Source organism: Eptatretus burgeri, chromosome 5, assembly GCF_056783735.1.
Source record: "Eptatretus burgeri isolate ZD-2024b chromosome 5, Ebu_testis_v1, whole genome shotgun sequence".
Classification (NCBI taxonomy): domain Eukaryota; kingdom Metazoa; phylum Chordata; class Myxini; order Myxiniformes; family Myxinidae; genus Eptatretus; species Eptatretus burgeri.
In genome coordinates this window covers 65,537,615-65,563,679 of record NC_140965.1, presented here as the reverse complement: position 1 = coordinate 65,563,679, position 26,065 = coordinate 65,537,615, and the positions used below count along the sequence as shown (strand labels likewise).

The 26,065-nt window shown below is 46.4% G+C and overlaps 2 non-coding genes across 2 annotated transcripts; both read left to right on the top strand.

The window, feature by feature from the left end:
• Positions 1-12,623: 12,623 nt before the first annotated feature.
• Positions 12,624-12,743, top strand: TRNAL-CAA (transfer RNA leucine (anticodon CAA)). The gene is made up of 2 exons: positions 12,624-12,661; positions 12,698-12,743. It is a non-coding gene; the product is annotated as a tRNA-Leu (tRNA).
• Positions 12,744-25,147: 12,404 nt separating this feature from the next.
• On the top strand, positions 25,148-25,267 carry TRNAL-CAA (transfer RNA leucine (anticodon CAA)). The gene is made up of 2 exons: positions 25,148-25,185; positions 25,222-25,267. It is a non-coding gene; the product is annotated as a tRNA-Leu (tRNA).
• Positions 25,268-26,065: the final 798 nt, after the last annotated feature.

The window sequence follows — 26,065 nt, the reverse complement described above, 5'->3', positions numbered from 1 at the left end:
CTCACCATGTACTCACCTCACAACTCACCAACTCTTCAACACACACACCGCTGAACTCTGCCATCCTTCTAACTACATCCCCTAACTAACTCGTGCTCCCACGTCGTCCCTTAAACTAGTAGCACGTTCCTTTTAACACTACGTAGCTAAACTACGTCAACTCTACACATTCACTGTCTGTCACTGTCTCCTAATCTCTTTAATCAATTTCCCCACCTAAATCTGGCTACAATCCCTCTAACTAATCCATTCCACGGACTCCATGAGGACTTACCCCTGCCCCATGAAGTCGGTCTAGCTAAGCTAACCCTTCCCCCTAACTAGTTTCCATCCTGTGCCCAGGTAAGGGGGTCTTTCACCCCTTGCCCAGGAATCCTGTGCACCCGAAAGTGAGGCTTGCCTTTCCTTTTTTTTTTTTTTTCATGCGCAGCACCTGCGCGGCAACTCGCGCACTTTACACCTGCCTGTGACGTCATGCAGCTGCACGTGTTCCTCGTCCCTCCTTGGACGGTACCATCCGGCAGAGATATCCCTCCTGCCGGATTCCAACCCCACGTGCAGCCATGGCGTCACCGTGCGCATAAAAAAAAACACAAGCCCCACGTCTCGAGGGGTTCCCCACGCGAACACATGTGCTTTGCCCGTTGGAGCTTAACACACACGATCGCGTGGAGAACCCGTCCGGTCCAAATCCGTTTACCTGCCTAAACTTTGTCCGTCCGCGGGATCGGCAAATCCACCGCGTGCGTTTCCGGACCGGGACTTCACTCTCGCAAGCGAGCACGTGGTGGTCTCGTGCGTTGCACAGCACGAACCGCGTGCTCACTGCTGGGCGAACCCGGCACGGTCCCCGAAACAACTACAGCCGCTACACGGCTTTCTCTCCTCTGTCGCCGTCGTCGCCATTCGACCCACGCACACCTGCGTGTTACGACGCACACAGTCCACTCGATCACATTCACACCGGGAGACGCGGCTGCGTGCTCCCGCATGCCAACCGACATCTCCCTCTCATACCGCTCTCTCACACACACGGTCTCCCTTGCACACAGCGACCTTGCACACGGCCGTTCACTCACGCACGGTGCCTCACCACTCACACAAACCATACTACTTACACACGCGGGGGCACTCACCCGCGGTGCCTCATCCACACACCGTGCCTCACTCATACACGCGGGGGCACTTAACCGTGGTGCCTCATCCACACACGCGGGGGCACTCAACCGCGGTGTCTCATCCATACTCCGTTCCTCACTCACACACGCGGGGGAACTCACCCGCGGTGCCTCACTCGCACTCCGTGCCTCATCCACACTGGCCGTTTCATCCACACACGCGGGGGCACTAACCCGCGGTGCCTCACTCACACTGGCCGTTTCACTCACACACACGGCCTCACTCACACACGGTGCCTCACCCACGCACGGCGTGCTGGGAAGCACGTACTCCGGCACCATCGCCACCACACCACTCACACACGGGGTCGCTTCCACACACGGGGACGCACTCACACCTTGCACCACACACACAGGGACAACCACACTGGGGATTTGTGTCCCCACAAGGGTCTCCGGGGCCTCTACACCCCCCAAGCTCTCCGTGCACCCGTTCGCAGCACTCCTCCCCTCAACCTCGCAAAGCACGACCGAACTCACCTGGTCGTGACTCGCCTCGAGGGGGCAGACTCCCTCCCCTCGTTCCTGGAGGAGGCCATCCAGGTGCTCGCTGAAATGAGAGCGAGAGATGAACCTTCAGAGTTTAGGCTTTATTCCATTTGATTGGAGCCGCTTCTGTGGGCACACCAGGAAATACAGGTTCAGCTAGGAGTACATAAGCAGTAACGTATACATGTGCAGTTAACCATTGCAGACTAAATCCGCGTAAGCACGGAGTTCGATATAATCTCCATTCTCACCAGTCAATGAGCACCTTCAGTTAACGAGCATCAAGTGGACAGCCGATGTCAATAGCAATGCCCCGGGGACAATCACTCGTGCCGCAGAGAGACATCCCCTTATACGCGAGACGCACAACATGTGATCCCGCGTCATGTCCCTCGATTCACGTTAATTCACCACATTCTCCCCACCTTTAAAATGTAACTAGGGGCCCATCTTACACACCATGATTGCTTTAGCACTATAGGAGTACACATTTCAAGCAACGCGGACTAATAGATCTACAGAAGCATACATGCCAAGCAGTGATTATTTTGAGTTGTAGGAGCATGGAAATGAGCATCGATATATGATATAATGGGCATATAGGAGCATGAGCAGCGAGAATGCCGATAATCCCCTTTACAGATTGAGTCGTCGAGGGGGCCTTATTCGTCGACCTCTCCGGGAGTAAACGGCAGTTTCACTTGAGGGAGACTCCCGATCCTCTTGGTGAGCCTCGACTTGTGCTGGGGATGACTCCTCGATCGCTCTCGGGTGGAACGCGGCAGCCCCGTCGCCTGGCGGAGTTCCTCGGGGGGAAATGTCAGAAGGAGGAGTGCCAGAAGGTGGTGTACCGGCGGGAGGAGTACCTGAGGGAGCCAGATGGCGAACCGACACAGTGGTCTCCCTGCCATCCGGGAGCCTGACATGAGCATACTCTGGATTAGTGTCAATGAGTTCGACCCCCTCCACCAGGGGTTCATACTTGCTTTGTCGTACCGGGCGTTTCATGAACACTGTACCGGGGTGGGTCAGCCAGTTGGGCACCGTTTGACCGTCAACATAACGTCGTTGGTGAGTAAACATACGTTCGTGAGGAGTGGCATTTGTGGACGTGCAGAGCAAAGAGCGTATGGAATTCAGAGCGTCAGGAAGAGTAACCTCCCATCGCTCGGGGCCCAGTCCTCTCGATTTCAGCGCCAGAGTTACGGCTTTCCAAATTACTCCATTATACCGTTCCACCTGCCCGTTTCCCTGTGGGTTGTAACCCGTCGTTCGACTAGTTGCTATGCCGTGCTCTAATAGGAATTGTTTTAGCCCGGCCGACATGAAACACGGCCCTCTGTCTGAATGTATGTACGAAGGTCTCCCAAACATAGCGAAGAGGTCAGAGAGACATTTTACGACAGTGCCCGAGGTCATATCCGAGCACGGAAACGTGAAAGGGAACCTTGAATATTCATCAACAACGGTGAATATGTATCTGTTGTCTGTTTCGGTCGGTAGGGGCCCTTTGAAGTCGATGTTTAGTCTCTCGAAGGGGGAAGTAGCCTTGATCAGTCTGCCAGAAGCCGCGCCATAGAATCTGGGTTTTAGTTCAGCACAAACAGGGCATGAAGCATTCATTTGTTTAATATCTTCAACAGAATAGGGAAGATTTTGTCTGCGTACGAAATGTGCCATCCTGGTTACCCCTGGGTGGCACAGAGACACATGGAGGTCTTGCAAAGCCTGACTGATTGTTGCCGAACTGTAGACCCGGGAGAAGGTATCTGCAGCAGGGTTTTCTTTCCCGGGCCGGTAAACAATGTCGTACCTGTAGCAAGCTAGGTCTATCCGCCATCTCATAATTTTTTCATTCTTAATTTTCCCGTTATTTTTCCCATCAAACATGAAAGCCACGGATCGTTGGTCCGTAACGAGCGTGAAGTGGTTTCCCAGTAAATAATGTCTCCATTTACGCAGCGCTTCGACGATGGCGTACGCCTCCTTCTCTATTGCCGAGTGTCTCTGCTCGCTTCTTGAGAGAGTTCTCGAGAAGAAAGCGACCGGCCGCCCAGACTGATTAAGTGTAGCAGCTATGGCGTGATTTGAAGCGTCGGTCTCCACCACGAAGGGCACCGAGCTGTCGATCGATAAAACCACGGACTTACTGATATCATCCTTGAGATTGTGGAAAGCTTTTACGACAGCGGCATCTGGTGGAAAGTTTTTGCAATGCACTAGGGGATGTATTTTCTCGGAGTATTGCGAAATCCATCTTGCATAGTAAGCGAACATCCCGATCACCCGGCGCATTGTTTGCAAGTCCTGAGGTGGTGGAAGCTCACGGAGCGGGCGCAATCGCTCAGGATCAGGCTTAATTGTGCCGTCGGCTATTGTGTAGCCGAGAAGGTCAATTGACCTTGCCGAGAATACGCATTTCTCGTAGTTGAGAGTCAGATTATATTTTCCAGCAATGCTCAAGAATCTGTCCAGATTCCTATCATGTTCCCTCTGATCCCTACCGCACACTGTGACATTATCCACGTAAACAAAAGTGTCTTCGAGGTTTTCATCTGAGATGATGTCGTCCATAACCCGTTGGAAGCAAGCTACTCCATTCGTGACACCGAATGGTATCCTTCTGAACTGGTAGAGGCGCCGCCCTGCCTGGAATGCAGTGTACGGTTTGTCTTCCTCTCGGATGGGAATTTGATGATAGGCGCTTCGCAAGTCGATGGTACTGAATACCTTATAATTGGCCACGCGTTCGACCATCTCATCTATGCGCGGCAGGGGTGAGGCGTCGAGTTGGGTGAAGCGATTGACCGTTTGGGAATAATCGACAACCATCCGTTTCTTATGGTTCTGACTGCTGGTTACTAACACCTGTGCGCGCCATGGCGAATCGCTCGGTTCTATAATTCCCTCCTCCAGTAATCGCTTGGTTTCCGAAGTGATGAAATTCATGTCAGCAGTGGTATATCGCCGCGATTTGATCGCTATCGGTTTGCAGACCGGCGACAAGTTAGCGAACAGCTGGGGGGACGTCACCTCCGCGGTGGTCAACGCATTTAAAATTAGACGAGGCTTGCTTCCTCCAAAGGGTATTTCGACGCTCGTGTGCTGCTTGAGGACATTATGACCCAGAATTACGTCTGCGCACAAATCACGAAGCACCAGCACCTTTACATCCCGATGCGTGTACCCTTTTACGTCCAATTCAACATTGCAGTACCCTCGTACGCGGGATTGTAGTGAGGTGGCGGCCATGCATACCGTATTGTCAGTCGGGTGGATTACCCATTTCCTGCCCTTCACTAGCGAGCTGTTGACGAAACTTTCAGAGCTACCGGTATCAATCAGTGCCTCAGCCATATGCCCGTTAATTCGTACGTTGATGATAGCCTTGGATAGATTCCCCGGGAAGGCTGCAGTCAATTTATTTTGCGAGTAGAGAGCCGCAGAAGTGGGTTTATTCCTCCTTAGAGTAGATTTACATACCCTGGCATAATGCCCTTTCTTGTCGCAATTCATGCATGTGGCATCTCTGGCGGGACATTTTTGACGAGGATGCCTTTTGTACCCACAAAAGAAGCATTTACCGACCGGAGCAGTTGCTGAGGAGTTTGACGAGGTCTGGGTATCCGGCTCCTCGGGTGTTTCTCCATCCCTCATGTCTGGCTGTGTCTGTGCCAGTGGGGTTCCTTGGGTTCCCATCGTAGCAGCGTTCATGAGCAGCATCGGTGTCCCAAATGACTCAGATTGCTGCTGAGCCGTATCCATCGCTCGAGCCTGATCGACTACCTTGTCAAGAGTGGGTTGCGCTTTCTCTAGTAAGCGTTGCCGTATGTGGGCTGATCTGAGTCCTTGGATGAATGCCTCCCGGGTCGCTTCCTTTCGGTGTTCCTCGGCGCTTACCGCCCGGAAGCTGCAGTCTTTTCCCAGCTGATTCAGAGCTTGCAGGAACTGATCGATTGTCTCCCCGGCTGCTTGCTTGCGTGTGTTGAGAAGATGTCGTATGTATACCTCGTTCTTGGGCCTCACGTAGAGCGCCTGCAGCACGTCGATCGCTGCTTCGTAAGTGTCGCACCCCGAGAAGAGCCTGTACACGCCGGGCGAGACATGATTCACGAGAGCGGCAAATTTGTCAGCTCCCTCCGCGATGATGGTCAGATAGTGTGAGAAGGAGCAGAACCAATGTGACCATTTCATTTCTGCGTCAGTCGCGTTCGGGTCTGCGTCGAACCTCTCTGGTTTGTAGATCTTGTCCATCTTTGGTTGAGAGAGCCGAGAAAATCAAATGGAATAAATTGAAATGAGAGCGAGAGATGAACCTTCAGAGTTTAGGCTTTATTCCATTTGATTGGAGCCGCTTCTGTGGGCACACCAGGAAATACAGGTTCAGCTAGGAGTACATAAGCAGTAACGTATACATGTGCAGTTAACCATTGCAGACTAAATCCGCGTAAGCACGGAGTTCGATATAATCTCCATTCTCACCAGTCAATGAGCACCTTCAGTTAACGAGCATCAAGTGGACAGCCGATGTCAATAGCAATGCCCCGGGGACAATCACTCGTGCCGCAGAGAGACATCCCCTTATACGCGAGACGCACAACATGTGATCCCGCGTCATGTCCCTCGATTCACGTTAATTCACCACACTCGCACTGGGTCCCTGCACGCTCCGCGAGCTCACCCCCATTATCCTCCACTACCTCCGTGTGTGTGTGTGCGTCACTTACCCCGTCCTCACCGTGCGGTCTCTCCTCTATCGTTCCCTTCCCGGCTACCGTCACTGCCAACTCTTCACCCTTTACCTCCCTTGTCTCAACTATTATTATTTCCTTTGTCACGGCCTTCATGCCCGCCTGCAGGCATCGGCCCATGTTCTGCGTCTCACCCCGGAACTTTTTCATTTCTTCCTTCATGTTTGCTTCCATTCCGTTTATTTGCTTGTTCATTTCGTTTTTCATTTCATTTGTATTTGTATCCATCTTTTCGTTCATGCTTTTCATTTCGTTTGTATTTGTATCCATCTTTTCGTTCATGCCTTTCATTTCGTTTGTATTTGTATCCATCTTTTCGTTTATTTGTTGTGTATTCGCATCCATCTTTTCGTTCATTGCCGCCAGCATGGCGCATAGCTGGGCTATGTCGGGTGCGCTTGAGTGAGCCGTTTCGGCAGGGGTTGGGGAAGGGTCTTGGTGGAGAGGGGGGGGGAGGTGTCATACACCGCGGCCGCTGCCGCACCCACCTCGGGCCCTGGGTTCAGTTGGGCGAGTCCGTGTTCCTGCACAATCAACATTTCCTGCACGGGGATTTCATCCTGGACCATGGACTCTACATTATTACACATATACATTTCTAATACCCCCGGCTCCCGCTCGCCTTGAGACGCCATCTTGCTTCTCGTGAAGGGTTAATTTAGCTCGCTCGTAATTTGGAGGGAATCGGGGGTCGCTTCTCTCACCCCTGGACCGATTCCCGTGAATTTAGCCGGAGACAGGAGAGCCCGTTTTCCTGTTCTCCGATACCAGTGCCGCGAGGAGGGCGATGAATTTGTATCGCACGACCTGACACCAGTGTTGCAGATTCGCGCCCGCCGGCGTGCTGACGGCCACGTAACTCGAATCGCGGCACGTCGCCCACCGGACGGACAATCCAGTCGTGACCCTCTCGGACTAACGCCGGGAACCAGTCACGGGTGGACCTTTCGGTCTCACCGCGATCGAGCCAATCAGCCCCCGCGTGGGATAGGGTTGCTCGCCAAATTCGACCTACCTAAGTACCCACGCGGAGGGTAGACCGGGCGATCGCACCTGGCCGCAGGTCGACTTCGGACACGGGCCACTTAAGCGACCCGTTCCGTACTATCAGAATAACCGAGCGGTGTTATCGTCGACCTCGACGGTTCGATTAATTATCGGGCGTATTCAGCCCACTACCAACCCTTTACGTGAAGCAAGATGAGGGTTCAATGGGAGAAATGACGAAGCGAAGCGGGAAACAGTTCAACAATAAAGCACATTTATTCGCGACGAACGGAAAGCACACATATTCAATTCCACCAAAAGCACACAGAAAAAACACAATTCCATTTACACAAAAAGCAAATATAAAAGCGAAAACAATGCAGAGCTAATACCGACTACCGAGCACACGGCAACACTTATACAATTCTACTTCACAGACGGCGCCGACAACACATACCCAAAACCAAGGAAAAGAATACCCCCAAGAATGAGGTGGGCCTGAGGCCGAAACCGGGTCGCGCCTACCCGTCTGGTGATGAGACGCGGAGCGGCGATGGCGCCCCAACCCCGCGGGCCTCGCGGAGTGTCTGGTAGGGGGTGGGAAAGGGGCCCCCTTGGTCGCACTATCTCAGCGCGGGGGGAAACAGGAGGGGGTTGCTGATGCTCGGGGTATAGAGGATCTTTATTATCCCTGGTGTGCGTCTCCACCTCGGCCAGGTCGCGCTGTCGGCCTCCCTCGGGTGCAGCTCCCTGCACGACGCGAGCACCCCCTCGTCTGGTGTCGCCGCCTTTCCACAGCTCGTCCCCTCCGTTCCGACTCCAACGCACACGACGAGCAGCTCCACCGCCCGCGAAGTCTTGACCCTCTGCTTCCGACTCTCCTACTCTCCGCCTCTGGACTCTCCGACTCTCCGCCTCTCGACTCTCCGTCTCTCTTCTCCGACTCTTCTCTCTCCTGACTGACGAACACGGTCCTTTTATCCCCCCGTAGCTTCGCCTTTGACCCCCTCCCTTTGACCTTTCACCTCGCTCCCCATTAGCCCGAGAAAAAGTGGGCGTGAAGGCTTTTTGATCCACAAATTTGTATATATCGATCGTCCTGGAGGCGGGGCCAAATCGCCCCTCGCTCACCGATTGGACGGCAAAAAGTGGGCGTGTGTCGTTTTTGATCCGTTTTTGAAGCACAAAATCCGTGATTTTGTACACGCTGTTCGACGCGCGCCCTGCACGAGTCCAACACCGGTACCCACAGGCGGCGCAAGAACGGTGGCGATGCGACGGCTGCGAGGTGTGATGTGAAGGTTGTGGCGAAGCGGCGTTGTGGTTGGTGGTTGATGTTGTGGTTGTGGTGGTAATCATGGCGGTTGGTCCAAATTAAAGATAGTAAAAGAAAAACGGCTATCCTGAAGAGTCGCAGCTCGCATAAATGACATGTATTCCCACTAGACAACGGGTTTGGGCCTAACTACACATGCACTTACCGAGATACCTCACCTAAGGGACCTGAATGGTGGTTTGCGAATTTGGTAACCACAACAATACAAACAAGCAAAGAAGCTCCTACTATCTGTGGATGTTCTAGTTTTTATTAGGTCAATGCATCTCGATTCTCGAAGAGATGAACTTGTAAAATGCGTCGTGACATCCGGCTGTCTGTCTGTCCGGTCGTCCGTTTTTTTCTTTTTTGCTTCTCCTCCTTTATCACCCAGCTGATTGTTCTGAAACTTGACACATGAATACAAGACAGTAGCCTGCACAATTGTTCAGGCTTCGATATTTCGATTTCGGATCATGGGGGCTCCCAGAGGGTATTACCCTACCCCTCCAAACCTCGGATCAGTACTCGTCCCTCATTTACCAACTGATTGCTCTGAAACCTGAAACAGCCCTTCTACTCGATGGTCCACAAGATCCCTCGCATTCAGATTTTTCGTTTTGGGATCAAGGAGCCTGCCAGAGGACCCCCTCCCCCCCAAAAAAAAAATCAGCAGAGGTCTGAACTACAACCTCAAGAGATTTATTAAAAGTTTAGTTTAAAACTGCAAGTTGTTTTCATGCAATGCACAACGTGTCGCTGAATCTCACAAATAATATATTGTACTTCACTTCAATAAAATTAATTTATGATAAATGGAATAAAGTACAATATATTGTTTCACATCCTGGCCACATTTGACTTTTGCCTTGAGCGGTGTCACTATTTCAAAACTGCTGGATATTTTGCTACTGAGAGCAGTATTTCACATTGTTTGCATGTTGATTTTTTTTTCATTTTGTAATTTTGTTTATCCATGGGCAAACAATTAAAAATGTTTCATTATCAAGAGAAAACCTTGGTGTGTGTGTGATTGTTTTATATATCAGTGGGCCCGTTGGTCCATTGGACCAAATTTTCATTGGTCTTCAAGGCCTTGTAACATACCTGCCTGCCATACTACTTGAGTTTCACCTTGCCTTTCACCAAGCTCAAATGTCCTGGGGCCAGGATGGGAATGAAACGTTCGCTATTATTCTTGAAAAAAAGATACTATTATTATTGTTATAAAAATGATTAGTATTAATTTGTGCTTTGTTGCAATGTTATTGAAACAATTCTGTGTTTCAATGTTAATTATTAGTATTAATGTATGCTTTGTTACAATGTTATGTTTGGGTCTTCTGAATTTTTGGGGTATTTTGGGTCCTCGGGGTGTTTTGGTGCTTCATGGTATTTCGGGGTGTTTGGGGTCTTAAGGATCGTGAATGTCTTAAAGGGTCTTCAAAGGTCGGAGGGGTCTCAGCATACATTTCAATAGTACGAAATAAATGAATAGACATACGAAATTAAGACACGAAAAGCATGAAACGCACACGCACGCACGCGCACGCGCACGCGCACGCACACACACACACACACACACACACACACACACACACACACACACACACTTAGATGTTGGTTTCAGATTATTCTGGAAGAAACATGAACAAGATTTGCGTGTGTGGAAGACATTGAATTCAGTGGTGGAGAGTGCTTGTGGGATTCCTTTTTGGGAAGAACAAAGATGGCGGATGGCGGTGTCAACTTTCAAGGTCGAATCTCCGATCCAGTTAGTATAGAGTTTTTTTTTACCTCAGCCACCGAAGGTGAAGGAGGTTATGTTTTCACCCCTTTCTGTTTGTTTGTTTGTGTATGGGATATCTCAAAAAGTTGCGGATGGATTCAGATGAAACTTGGTGGACAGGTTGGGTGTGTAACCACGACAAAGTGATTCGATTTTGGTGAAGATCCGGGTCCAGATCCGACGACTAGAATTTTTAAAGTGATTCTTCACCATTGATAGATAGGGCCAATAACGATATAGTACTGTATAACATCGATATATTACTTAAACTCTCATCTTGTATGTATGTATGTTATGTATGTTCCCAAAATATAGCGCAAACATTTTAGGGCCACCTTACTCACCATTCGCCTGCGGTGTGCAGTATCAAGTTTCGTTCATATCGGGCAACGAAAAAAATTATTAAAAAAATCAATTCCCGAATCAGTCACGTACTCTTCGGGAGAATTTGATCAATGCAAACAACCTCAGTGGTATGGTTCGCTGGAGCTATCTTTTATTTATTTTTTTTTGGAAACGATTTTTTTTTTATCAACCGCCATCACAACGGGAACCCAACGGGTTCACGGGTCGTCTAGTGATATTTAAAAAACATGTATTGGGCCTGATATGTTCTTGTGGATCAGGCATTACGTGGTGGAGGAATGCGCTCGACCGAGTGCCCTTCCAGTTCTTATACTTATTTTATTCTATTCATTTTATTTCACACACGAACCCCGCCATGCATGCAAACACGCCAGATCGGTGACGTTACCCACGAAGCAGTAGAGACTATTATCGCTGCAGCTTCATTTGCATACGCACGCCATTTCCCGTTCACACGGCGCACCATGAACCAACCGACGCCTCACCTCAGACTCTCATCACGACACAACAAACCTTCACCACTTACCATGATCATATCATTACAAACGCCTTCAAAAAATCCCCACAACAACCTATGCCCGACTTCTTCACCACAAACGCCACAACTGCTACCAATCACTTCATCCTCATCACCACAATCGCCTCAACAGTCACAACCACCTCACCGCAGATGAGGTGAGTCCGTGAGAGCTGGGTTTAATTGATCAGGCAAATCCCCTCACGTGGTCCTCGGCAGTGGGCTCGACTCCCTCGCACGCTCCTCAATTTCCCTCGCACACTCATCGACCCCTCACTCCTCGACTTCCTCGCGTGCTCCTTCTCGACTCCTTCACGCACTCTTTAGACTTCCTCACACGCTCCTAGACTCCCTTATGCAATCCTCCTCGACTCCCTCGTGCTCCTCCACATTTTTTGAAAAAAAAAAAGACCTCCCGGCTCCCACAACTCGGTTGGATCCCGCCACTCAGTTCGACGGCTTGTGTAAATACGCCACTCGTCTCTCGAGCCCTTCGTCGGCCTCCTCGAGCTCGATCTCGTCTCCCTTGAGCTTCTTCACCACACCCTGAGCATATTTCTGTCCCTGTTCCGCTGGGCTGTTCGACGCTGCACGAGGTCAACCGCTTCCATGCCAAAGCGACTGACGCAGCTCGGCTTGAGGAAGACGTTCGGACCCTGACGACATGGTTATGGTTATGGTTATGGTTATGGTTATGGTTATGGTTATGGGGGCATTCCGACTCGTTCTCGGGAATCCTTCCAAGCCAATCTGTGATCATGGAAACATAAACATTGAATTAAAAACAAAAAAACAAAAGAGGTCCCGCATGGTGGAGTGCAAATGTACAAAATGATCTTTCACACAAATAACTACACTGTAAATACACAGCTGCACATTTCCACAGTTGTGATGAATAAACTCTGGACCGGTCACTGATCGCTCCTCCCTCACGAGGTTCTGCGTTGAATTCAGCTCTCAACCGGGGCAGGAAGGACGTGTGGACGATCGAGCTTACGGCACACAATGGTCCACCTTCTTCAACCTCAGTTTGGCGATAACCCTAGAAAAGGGGAGGCCACTGTGTGCCATTTAAAACCTTACCCAAATTCATTGTGGTTTTAACAAATCTCACATTGGACATTTATCCACAGGACCACACCCTCCGAAGAAGTGTTGTGGTGTGGTGTGGTCGTGAGAATGTGGTAGTGACATTTACTCAAAAGGTTTCATAACAAATCCTTCACCAGGTGTCAGGATGGCCGAGCGGTCTAAGGCGCCAGACTCAAGGCTTCCCAGCTTTCCATGCGCTGACATGGTCGGGTGTTCTGGTCTCCACATGGAGGCGTGGGTTCGAATCCCACTTCTGACACTACTTTTTTAAATGCTATTGTAAACTTCATTTTTTAGGACCTTCGCATTTTTAGCAACATGGACATGAACTGGTGGGATTGGTTGAAGTTTAGGTTTTGGAAATGAGAGGAGTTAAAAGAGAAGCAAGACAGTTGAAATGAAGAGTATTGTTGCTCACACCACTCTCTCTTTGGTGTTTTATTCTCTCGTGAGAGTATGTCTGTTGTTGGCTTCATCGTTATGGTGATGGTCTTGGGATCTGACGATCCTGAGTTCAAATCCCACCAGGTGGAACTAATACCAGGTGGAACTAATACCAGGTGGGGTTGACTCTGCCTGTCGTCCTTCCAAGGTCGGCAAAATGAGTGGCAGCTTGCTGGTATCCCGTGTCAGAGTCGTGACCCATCCAGGATTGTGTCCAATAGCCAAAAATTCTGCTTCGGCAGCACCAACTCTCTGCACAGAGTCTGGTTTCAATGGATGGATGGATGGATGGAAGAGTGAGTGGAAGTTTTATCATTAATCACCCCACCCCACCCTCCCCCCTCCCCCTCTCCCTCCCCTCCCCCTTCATACATACTGTATGAATTCAAATGAAAATAACACTTAACAAGGGGGATAGAGTGGAGAAACAACAGAGGATTATGATAAGAGAGGGAGAAAGAAACAGGTTAAAAAAAAATATATATATATATTTGTTTGTATCTTTTTGGCAATAAGTTTCGTTTGCCATGTTGGAATGCTAATGTCTGGTTGGATTTCATTAAATAAAAGTTGAGGAATCAGTAGAATGGGAGAAACAGGGAGAAAACTAGAACGGCACTCGACAGAGCAGATACCTGTCAGGATGAACAATTTAGGTTTTGTTTCCCACGAAACCAACGCCTGTCCACCAAGTTTAATCCGAATCCATCCACGTTTTGAGATATCCTGCAGCTCACAAACAGGTAAACAGTCAGACAAACAAACAATCAGGGTTGAAAACAACCTCAGTCCACCTTCAGGTGGCGGAGGTAATGAAGGATTACGTTCACATGAATGTTTTCAGTGGCACATTACTTGACTTGTGTTCAAAGAAAGGAAGAGTTGGAAAAAAGTAACCCCTTCCCTTATGGGCCATCTCCATGTTAATGCAGCCCTCAGTTATTACCTCCACCACCGAAGGTGAAGGAGGTTATGTTTTCACCCTTGTCTGTTTGTTTGTTTGTTTGTTTGTCACACGATTTTTGGCCACAGTTTTCAACCAATCGTTCTGAAATTTTTTGTATGTGTAGGTGACCGACCACGGACAGCAACGCTTCATTTTGATGTAGATCCGAATCCGGATCTGGATCTGAGAATTCATAAAGTGATTCTTCACTATTGAGAGATAGGGCCAAAAACTATATGTAGCACAATATCTCAAAAGGTTATGGATGAATTCACACGAAACTTGGTGGACACGTTGGGAGTGCCGCTCTGAAGAATTGATTCAATTTTGGTGAAGATCCCAATCTGGATCCAGATACGAGAATTATTTAATTTTCAAGTGATTCTTCACCATTGAAAGATGGGGCTAAAACGATATTGCATGATATCTCAAAAGTTGTGGACGGATTCGGATTAAACTTGGTGGACATGTTGGGTGTGATACCACGACCAATTGATCCGATTTTAATGAAGATCTGAATCTGGATCCAGATACGAGAATTTTTTGAAGTGAGTTCAGCATTGAGAGATAGGGTTAAACTAATACTGTACATAGTACGATATCTTAAAATGTTGTTGACGGATTCAGATGAAAGTTGAAGGACAGGTTGGGTGTGTGGCAAGGACGAATTGTTTCGATTTTGGTTGAAGATCCGAATTCAGATCCGGATACGAGAATTTTTTAATAATTCTTCATTAGGGTGTTCCACTTTTGCAAAAGTAGTTGCTGGAATAAAGCACGATGTGCCTATCGATTCCACTAGTGAAGTTAGGTGATCGACCAAAGTTTGAATTTTTTTCCGCCTTTTTTGACCGCGGGCCGGCATTATGAAATTTCAGCAAAAATCAATATTTTTGGAAATAATATTGATTTTTGAATATTTAAAAATATATATTTCTCTGTGATTAGATGGCCGAATGCACTTCATAATGCACAGTATGATAGTAAGTACCCGTAAATATTATTCACAACTTGTCCCAACATTTTGAGAAGGGGTTGCCATTTTGGAATTTCACTGAAAATCCCATATTTTGACAATTATTGCACGGCACATTGTTTTAGGCATTTACAGAATATCAGTAGTAGCATTTTCATAAAGACATTATTAATGACAAATGAGAGCATGATCAATTAATTATGAGAACAACCAAATATGTTTTAAGCGACATGGTTTTCATGTATGACAACATAACAATCTAGCAAACAAGCAACCACACACATATCTGATAGAGAACATATCTTTTGTTTTGTATAGTCTTGGTAAAGCTTCCTGTGCTCTTCCATGCACTGTAGCAATGCTTGACGTTGTTTCTCATCATTGCACATATGAATAAAGTCAGACACGAGCTTAATTCCTCTTTCAGCTAGATCATTTACGACACGCAAAGAATTAGCACTTTCGCAAAATTTCCTGTATTACTAGCGAACTTGTCCCACATAGCCACAGGAGCCCTGACCATTGGTCAGTCAAGGTTTATCTGCAAGTACACAAAGAATAAAAAATATATATATTTCATTATATATACACAAAATATACGATTTTCACTGAATTTCCAAAATGGCAACCCCTTCTCAAAATGTCGGGACAAGTTTGTAAATAATATTTACGGGTACTTACTATCATAATGGAGCCTACTGAAGTGCATTCGGCCATCTAAACACAGAGAAATATATAATTTTTAAATATTAAAAAATCAATATTATTTCAAAAAATATGGATTTTTCCTGAAATTTCAAAATGGCGGCCCGCGGTCAAAAAAGGCAGAAAAATTTTCAAACTTTGGTCGATCACCTAACTTCACGAGTGGAATCGATTGCCACATCGTGCTTCATTCCAGCAACTACTTTTGCAAAAGTGGAACACCCTATTCTTCATCATTGAGAGATGGGTATTGAGAGATTTCTTCACCATTGACAATCGAAATTGAAAAAGAAGGCAAATTGGCATTTTTGGATGTGGAGGTTCACCATAAGCCTGACGACTCCCAAAAGACCTCGGTTTACAGGAAACCAACCCACACCAGCAGATTACTGGATTCCCAGGTCAAAAAACCAGTAAAGACCAGTAGCTTACTGGTCAACTGGTACCAGTTGAAAACCAGTAGCCAACTGGTACCAGTAAAGCCAGTTGGTTTCTTACTGGTTTTAATATGGAAATTGGAATAGAGTGATATATTACCAGTTGAAATACAATTGTATTTAACTAACTGGTATCAACTGGGACCAGTACATTGTAACTGGTATCAACTGGGAGACCAGTACATTGCAACTGATATCAACTGGGACCAGTACATTGCAACTGGTATCAACTGGAACCAGTAAGACTTTAACTGGTACAAATATGAGCTACTGGTTTTTTCAACTGGGAAATTGGAATTCTGACTGAATTTAACTGGTACCAGTTGAAACCAATAGAGACCAGTTAAAGACCAATTAGAACCAATAGAGACCAGTTGAAAATGTGTACTGGTTTTAACTGGTTTTTCGACCTGGGTTGTAACTCCTGCAACCCAATCTCCAACGAATGCAGTGTCGCACCGACCTTAGCGGCTCGGGCATGGACGGTGTCATCATCGAAAGCCGAGGCAATTAAATAAATCAGATTCGTTAGAGGAGTCCTGCTCAAAAATGGGAACAGCAAGGGGATATTCCGCACCTTGAAAGAACCAAAATGGACAGAATGGAAGGAGCCAGTCACACTTGGGCACTGTGTACTGCCATACTACCTGGGCCTTTCTGAAGGGATTGGCAGGATAGTATGTGGTGCACGGATTGGCGTAGCCTGCAAACCTCTATGCACCATCCGTAATGTCATTTCAAAACTAAAGGACCGAATACCAACTGGTGATAAATCTGAAGTAGTTTACCATTCATCATGCAAAGACTGTGACCAATTCTACACTGATGAAACTGGAAGAAATTTGAAACAATGACTCGATGAACATGATAGAGCAATTAGGCTGGGAAAAGTGACCCAGTCAGGCAAAGCACGTCATTGCCTGCAATCTGACCATACATTTGACTTTGGTGGGAAATGTGTCCGAGACACTTCATCGAACAAACGACACCAGTTGATTTTGGAAGCATGGCACGTGAAGAGCCGGGAGGGTGGTCTAACTGGGTAGATGGTGGACATACCTACATGAAACACATCTCTGATACAAATGGTGAAAACTGGATGGTGCAAACGGCTGGATAAGGCGAGCAACAACAACACTCAATCCCAAACACCACATCCCCACGGACACAACACCCGACGAGAACCCAAACACTCGCACAACCAACACCTCATCATGCCCAACCCGGACACTAAACCAGCCGTGTTCATGCTCCGGAAACACAAAAACAACAAGAAGCACACACACGTGCTCATCCACACACATACAACACCAGATCACGTATAAATAAAAACAAAAAAGAGCAGAGCACCCCATCAATGATGTGATATGACCGTTATTTTGCATTTGCAAAATGCAAAATGCAAGATGGGTCCTCCATCTAAAAGAAACCGGTTACCTAAAATGGTCACGTTATCCAATTACCAGGGGACATACCCTCGGTACACCTTGATCAAACCGGATCACCTTACCGGATCAGATTCAGCCGAGCATAACTGCCAAGGACATCCCGGCTAAGAAAACAGATTGTTGGGGCATAACTTCCCGGCTAGGCTAGGATCCGGACCATGTTGGACCAATGAAAGAAAAGCCGAAAACGAGCTGGGAACATTTCTATATAAAGCATTTATTTACAATTAGCGAGGAATGGTATGTGGCACAGTGAATGGGGTTGATTATTATGTCCAGCAGGGATAGTAAGGATTCATGGGGTGTGACAAAAGGCAAGCAAATTACAAAATCAGACAAAGGCGATGACCCGAAACTACGCAGTCATCCGAATCATGTGCTTCCATTGGATCTTGGCCCCGCCCTGCCAGGCTCCCAGGAGCCGGAAGCAGCCTCATTTGCACATCCGGCGCGACATGGGCCGGAGCCCTGTACCGAACTCCCGGGCCGTGTACTGGTGACTGTATGAGGATCGTGTCGGTCCCGCGTGCCCATTCGGGGCACCCCTGGCAAGTTGTGGTTGGTGCTGTTAATGTGCTTGCTCTCGGTACCTGCGCGTTTCAGGGGAGGGGGTGCTCCATGGTGCGGTACCCGACAGTCGTCGTGTAGTCTCTGACCCAAGTCACATGTGTGGAGCCTGTGTTCTGAAGGAGGAGCTTGAGTGGAGAAGCGCGGAGTCCAGAGTGTGAGGGTGGAGTAGGGAGGGCGGAGACTAGAAGCAGGAGGCGGTTCATCGAGGCGAGATGTGAGCGGAGACTAGAAGCAGGAGGCGGTTCATCGAGGTGAGACATGGGTGGAGACTAGAAGCAGGAGCACACCGCGTGAAAACACCACTCCGAATCACACACACATCCACCACCACCAGACGGAGGAGTTTCTCCGTCTTTTATCGGGACGAAGCTCAGGGGGAGGGGGCCATGCCGAATTCAACATTATCACCCGAATCGGGCACTTTGATTGGACTCGACCCCTCACGTGGCCCACCAGCTTGGGCCGGCCTCACTTAGTTTCCGGCAAGGCCACCCCAAACAGTGAACACACCTCGCTCCAACCCCATGACATGACAGGAATTGCCCACACCAAAATCGGCACGTGAATCATAAGTAAATCTTCATCGGGTCTGGACACCTTGTCTTCGGGTGAACCGACCATGGACCCACGGTCTTCTGGAGATCTTCCCGGATCGACTACATATTCTCCTTTGGAGCCGCTTGCGGATCCCGGGGGTGTTCGCTCTGAGATCTTGGGTCATCGTGGACTGCACATCATGTCAGGTGAAGGACGGTACGCTGTGGTAAACGAGACAAGGGGGCAAGCACGTGTTGGGTTTCGGGCTCACCCGGGAACGAGACTCCGGATACAGCGGATCCTTCGAAAGCGTACGTGACTTGCCGCACTTGTCGGGTTTCAGGCTCGTCCGGGAACGCGACTCCGGATACAGCGGATCCTTCACGGCGGCACGGCAGTTTGCCCACCAAACTGCGAAAGTGCACGTGACTGATTTATCCCAGGAAAGAAAAAGAAAAAGAGTGAGGATGAAAAGAAAATGAATTAGCAACCCTAATTATTAAATCATCGCAACGCACTCCCCGTTGTCCCGCTAAACAAAAGGAAGGGAACTATCTACACATACAATAATGGAATAACTGTCTTGGGACACATATCTGTTGTATGCATGCGGTTCCGAGAACCGCAATAATAGATTTATACTCGTGAAGTGGGTGTAAATACAAATATTAGATTTCTTGACTCATGAATTTATGACAAGCCCTCTATGTTCTTTGGTTTCAAACATCTCCTCTTTTCCTCTACTTTCTAGTCAATTTAGGACTGAAGCTGACTTGGGTAAAGACATTTCTCTTCTTCCTAAGAAGGGCATTTATCCATATGATTATATGGATTCCTTTGAAAGATTGAAAGAAACAAGACTTCCTCCTCAAAAGCGTTTTTATAACAAGTTAGGAAGATATCATATTACGGATGAAGAATATGAAAGAGCAAAACAAGTTTGGAAAGAGTTTGAGATAAAGAATATGGGTGAAGATCATGACCTTTATTTAATAACTGATTTAATAACTTTATTTAATACTTGCTGATGTGTTTGAGACATTTAGAGAAGTTTATTAAAATATAGATTCTGATGGACTTGGTCCTGTCCATTGCTTAACATCTCCTGGAGTAGCCTGGAGCACTATGTTTAAAATGACTAAGCAATCCCTTGATCTTCTAAGTGATGTATATATGCTCTTGATGATTGAAAAGGCTGAAAGAGGAGGAATTTCACAAGTTTGTAAAAAGAGTTATACTAAGGCGAATAATAAATATCTTCCAGACTTCTCACCTGATAAGCCCACATCTTATTTAATGTACTTTGATGCTAATAACTTGTATGGCTGGGCAATGTCTGAATCTCAACCCTATGGTAATTTAAATGTGTGAAAGAATACGAGTACAAATCTATCTTAGATGATATAATCTCCACAAGTCAAGAAGATTTAGATAAATGGCATTATGGGTATTATTTTGATGTAGATTTAAACTTTCCTAGAAAACTTCATAACAAACATAAAGACCTTCCTTAAGAAGCTGAAAAAGAGATCCCCAATCAAGAGCTATTCAGTGGTTATCAACAACATTTCTTTTGTTCTTCAAGTGAGTTTAAATACATTCCGACAACTAAATTACCAACAACATTGTTTGATAAAGAGAAGTATATATCACATCAATGAAATCTAAAGCAATTTATAGAAGCATGACTACAAGTTAAAAAGGTACATAGGGCACTAAAGTTTAGTCAAAGTCATTGGTTAGGTCAATATATTGATTGTAATACGAGGATGAGAACAACGGCGAATAATGATTTTGAGAAGGATTTCTACAAGTTGATGAATAATTCTGTATTTGGTAAAACAATGGAAAATATAAGGAAGAGACAAAATGTAAGACTTGCTCCAACTTTGGAGCAGGTGGAGAAGTTGATTAAAAAACCAAGTTTTAAAAGAGTAGAAATATTTACAGATAATTGTTGTGCTGTTCATTTGAATAAAGAGAGTATAAAGATGGATAAACCGATTTATATGGGAATCTTTCAAAGTATTCTGTTTTATATGTTTTAGATCTTTCAAAGTATTTCATGTATAATTACTTTTATAATAATCTAAAGAGAAGATATGGTGAGAATATTGTATGGCTATATATGGATATAGAGAGCTTCATACTGGAGATAACTACAGGTGATGTTTATAAGGATATGAAAGAAGATGAAAATATTTATGATACAAGTATTTATGATCCGAATAATCCACTCTTTTCGAATAAGAATAAAAAGGTATTGGTGAATTTAAAGATGAATTTGGTGTAAAGATATTAAGTGAATTTGTAGGTGTTCGATCAAAGGCATATGCTTATAAATACTTAACCAGAGGGTTGAATGAATTCAAATGTGAAAAGAAATGTAAAGGTTTAAAGAAGAGTGTATTAAAAGAGACCATGACCTTTCAACATTGCCTTGAATGTAATATGGAAGAGAAAAGATGTTTATAGAGAGATGAATCTTATTAAAAATTATAAACACGAAATATTCTCAGAGGCTGTTCGTAAGAAAGCTCTAACAGCATTTGATGATGAAAGATACATAATGAGTGATGGAATAATTACATTACCTAATGCGTTTAAAGTATAAGTATTAATTTTTAAAAATGGGGTTTGGGGTTTTAATGGGCTACCGCCACCTTTTTTTAAATTGATGAATAAATGAAGTTATTCCCGAAAATTTAACACAAATATTTATAGGATCTCTATATGACTACTCAGTTAGGTGAAATAAATGATCATGAAAGGAAGGTGAAGCTCAGCCCCCAGCAGGTGAGTTTTGTCAAAAGGGAGGTGTTTGACAAAGTAATTTGTTCCAGTTTGAAAAGGAGAAATATGAGTGAGCGTAAGCGAGCGAATATTGCGACTTTGAGAAATGGGACACATTACTGCATCAAACCCTCCGTTTTGACATTACTGGCATGAGTCCATTGGGACCATACTCTGTACAGAGCATTGGTGCTGCCGAAGCAGTCTCCTTGGCTATTGGGCACAATCCTGGACAGGTCGCCACTCTGACGCAGGATACTTGAATGACTCGGTCATCCCAGCAAGCTGGTACTCATTTTGCCGACCTCGGAAGGATGGCAGGCTGAGTCAACCCCCTGGTGAATTAATTCAGCGGGCAACGAGGCTTGAACTCAGGACCCTCGGATCCCAAGCCGCCACCCTAACCACTGAGCCAACACCAGGCTACACTGGCATGAGAGGTTTGGACGATTGGTCGAAATGTGCACTGGTTTTTGCCCATACCTTATTTGCCTTAGGATTACACTCAGCAGCAGCCATCTGCCACCATGGTGAGAAAGCGCATTGATGTCCAGGAACAGCAGTTTGTGTTGGATGCCCGAAGAGGATCTGAACCGGTGAATGTCCAGATGTGCGTGGCGTGTTACGCCATTCAAGTAATCCATGGCAAAATGCGTCATTGAGATTACCGTTGTATGTAGTCTGAGTGACCAGTGTCTTAATGGCTTTGACTGCTGCTTCTGCATGTCCATTCAAGCATGGAAAGTGTGGTGTGGAGAAATCATGGGTAACTACCCAATGGTCCATTAATTTCCGGAATTCACAGGATGCAAACTGTGGGCCGCCATCAGTTCAAAGACGAACTGGGACACCCAGGACCACAAAGAATGACCATAGAGCTCGGATGAGGTCACATGATGTGGGGTCACGTGAGAATAGATAGATGCATGGCCACCCAAAGAGTTGATCCCCGTAAACCTGAAGCAATTTTCCTGCTGTGGAAAACAAATCAGCAGATACATCCTCGAATCCCCGCTGTGGTGGTGTATCACTCATTCGTGGTTCCTTCTGAAGGCTGGCCATTCCCTCCTGATACACAGGACATGAGCGAGTCACATTGGCAATATTGTTGCTGATATTCGACCAATAAATAGTTTATCGAGCTCGGCGTTTCCTACGTTCCATGCCCTGATATGCGAGTCGTGTAGTCTATTCAATACCTACGTAGTGCTCCCCAAGGTATGACAATGCACTGACAATAGAATTTGATGCCCTCGTCTAATGATAGCTGATCATGTACACCAAAGTAGGACTTGAGGTGATGGTCCCACTCGCTACGATTTGCAGAAAAGCCGGTATTAACCTCATCAGTGAGTAAACGGTATTCCTCATCACTTCAGCCACAAGTTTATCGATTATTGGATCATGTAGATGATCTTGACGTCCATCATTGACATTCACTGCTGACTTGGTGTATGTGATGTTGAACATGTTTCTCCACCAGGAGTGAAATCTGATAATTTAAAGAAATAACGAGTCTTACAACTAAGCCAATATACCTATTTACTTTAAGCAAACTAGGTAATATTCCCTCCTTCTCCGTATATACACAATAAAATGTGAAATTTCCAAAGCATTAAACTTATCTTTTTCCACTGTTTGGAGAATTATATTGAGTGAACAAAAGACTGAGGAATGTACCAAAATTAACCAGCTTCATTGAGCTACATGATTTAATGCATTCATTGCTTGACATCACACCCTGTCCCCCAGAGGGACTGCTTACCCAGAGGATCTGCCAAATCTGTGTCTATATTTTCAGAGGTTTTGTGAGGTGCTCTACAAAGAATCAAAGTAAATCTGGTGAAAAATGGATATTTTAAAATAAAGTTATAACGTTTGTGCGGATCGCGAACAAATGTACCACATGATACATGCACAGACAAGCAGGCAATGTTGCGGATTATCTGAAATGTTTCTTTCAAGGGCGATTAAACTTTGCGATGTCTCCAGGGTTGGTCACCGTTAAACAGCAACTCTTTTGTTGATAAAGTAATTATTTGAACAAACTAATTAAATTTATTTCTTTCTCTTTCTCTCTCTCTCTCTCTCTCTCTCTCTCTCTCTCTCTCTCTCTCTCTCTCTCTCTCTCTCTCTCTCTCTGTCACTCTCTCTCTCTCCCCTTCCTAATACAGAGCAGCACCCTCCTACACATCTCTCTCTCCTCTCTCCAGAAGTGTCCGGGTCGTTATTATGTCCGGACGTTGTTTGTCTCCAAGCCTGGTGCTGGCATAATGGTGAGAGTGGTGGGCTTAGAATCCTAGAGTCCTGAGTTCAAATCCTGCTTGGTTGTTGAATTAATACCAGGTGGGGTTGACTCAGTCTGTCATCCTTCTGAAGTTGGAAAAAATGAGAACCAGCTTGCTGGCATCCTGTGTTGGAGTAGTGACCTATCTCGGGTTGTGCCCAATAGCCCAGCTAACTGCTTAAGCAGCACCAATGCTCTGCACAGAGTATGGTCCCAATGGATGGATGGATGGTGTTTGTCTCCAGATGTGCCTGGGTGATGTTCATCTCTGGGTGGTGTTTGTGTCTGGACGTGTTTGGGTGGTGTTTGTTTCCGGATGTGTCCAAGCAGGGTTTGTTTCCAGACAGCTTAGCTCTGGGTGGCGCTTCTTTCCAGACTTGTCAGAGCGGTGTTTCTGTCCAGATGGGTGCTTGTCTCTGGAGCTGTCTGGGTGGTTTATGTCTGGACGGGAGTTTGTCTCCAGATGTGTCCGAGCGGTGTTTGTCTCCGGACAGCTTAGCTCTGCGTAGTGTTTATGTCCGGACGGCTGTTTGTCTATAAGGATATGTCTGGGCGGTGTTCGTCTCCTGACAGTATTTGTCTCTGGACGTGTCCGGGCACTGTTTGTTTCCAGACTGCATTTATCTCTGGACATGCCCGTGCGGTGTTTGTCTCCGGGCAGTATTTATAGTATGACCGGAAGAAAATGGATTTCAAACATTATTCTGTTTGCACCTTCACTGTTATACAATGCAGAATGATTTTGATGAAACAGTATGAAATGTAATTAATGCTCCACTGCATGTCTGCCTGCCCTTCCTCTCAACTCTCGCTGCCTTCCCTTCCCCCACCCCCACTCACTCTCCCTCCCTCCTCGCTCCTGACACTGACTCACTCCCCCTCCCTCCTCTCTCTTTTCTCCTCCACAACCTTACTCATCCACCTCCTCCCTCTCTCCCCCTATCTTTCTCTCTCCCCTCTTTCCCTTTAGTATCCCTATCAACGAAGCGACGGGTGGTATTTGCTCATATATGTGCATATGTGTATGTACATATATGGGAATACATATATATATATATATATATATATATATATATATATATATATATATATATATATATATATATGCACGTACAGTGATTTTTTTCACACGTAAAACGACTGTAAATACACCGACAGACACAGTTACAATTTCCACAGTTGTGATGAATAAACTCTGGACAGGTCACTGATCGCGACTCCCTCACAAGGTTCTACTTTGAATGCAGCTCTCAACCAGGACAGGATGTACATGTGGACGATCGAGTGTGCAGAACACAACGGTCAACCTTCTTCAACCTCAGTTTTGGGATAACCCTCAAAAAGAGGTCATTGTGTGCGATTGAAAACGTCACTAAATTCATTGTGCTTGGAAGAGATCTTACATTGGACATTAATCTACAGAACCACATCCTCCGAAGAAGTCTTGTGTCGTGTCATCATGAGAATATGACCCCAACTTTTACTCAAAAGGTTTTAATCACCAACCTTTTTCCATAGGTGTCAGGATGGCCGAGCGGTCTAAGGTGCCAGACTCAAGGCTTCCCAGCTTTCCATGTGCTGACATGGTTGGGTGTTCTGGTCTCCACATGGAGGCGTGGGTTCGAATCCCACTTCTGACACAACCTTTTAAAATATTGTTATAAATTTAACACACACACACACACACACACACACACACACACACACACACACACACACACACACACACACACACACACACACACACACACACACACACACGTTTATATATTTTAGCGAGATGAACACGAATGTGAATGACGGAAGGAGTGGGAATCGTTGAGGGTGAGAAAAGGAGTTAAGTTCGAACAGAAGCAAGACTGGCGAAATGAATGAAGAGTTTTGCTGGTCTCACCACTCTCGTGGGAGAGAGAGTCGAAGCCCTCTTTGCTCGGAGCAGTGATGCCGTCGCCTTAGAATCTACAGGTTCTCACTTCCAAAGGTTCAATTGTCATATGGAACCTTTTCATTCTCAGGCGACGATGTGACGAGCCCACAAATTTATGGTCACGTGGGTCATGGACGCCACGTTATATCCATCGAACAGTGGAGTGGTCTTTCGTTTTGTGATGGGAGAAATTCCATTAAAAAAAAGGTGTTGAGAAATAATTGTACTATATGTTGAACTGGTTTGAATCCTTCGTATAATTCATGGACGTGTGTGTGTGTGTGTGTGTGTGTGTGTGTGTGTGTGTGTGTGTGTGTGTGTGTGTGTGTGTGTGTTTTGCATTACTCCTGCAGTTCTGGGCTGATTCCATCCAGACTTGCTGCGTAGGATCAGCATGACCCCAATGAATGTATCGGGGTGTTTTTGTCTTTGCCAGTGTTCTTATTTGGGACTGTGGGGGGGGGGGGAGGGGCAAATTCTCCATGTAAATGTGTATCACGTGGCGCCGCCT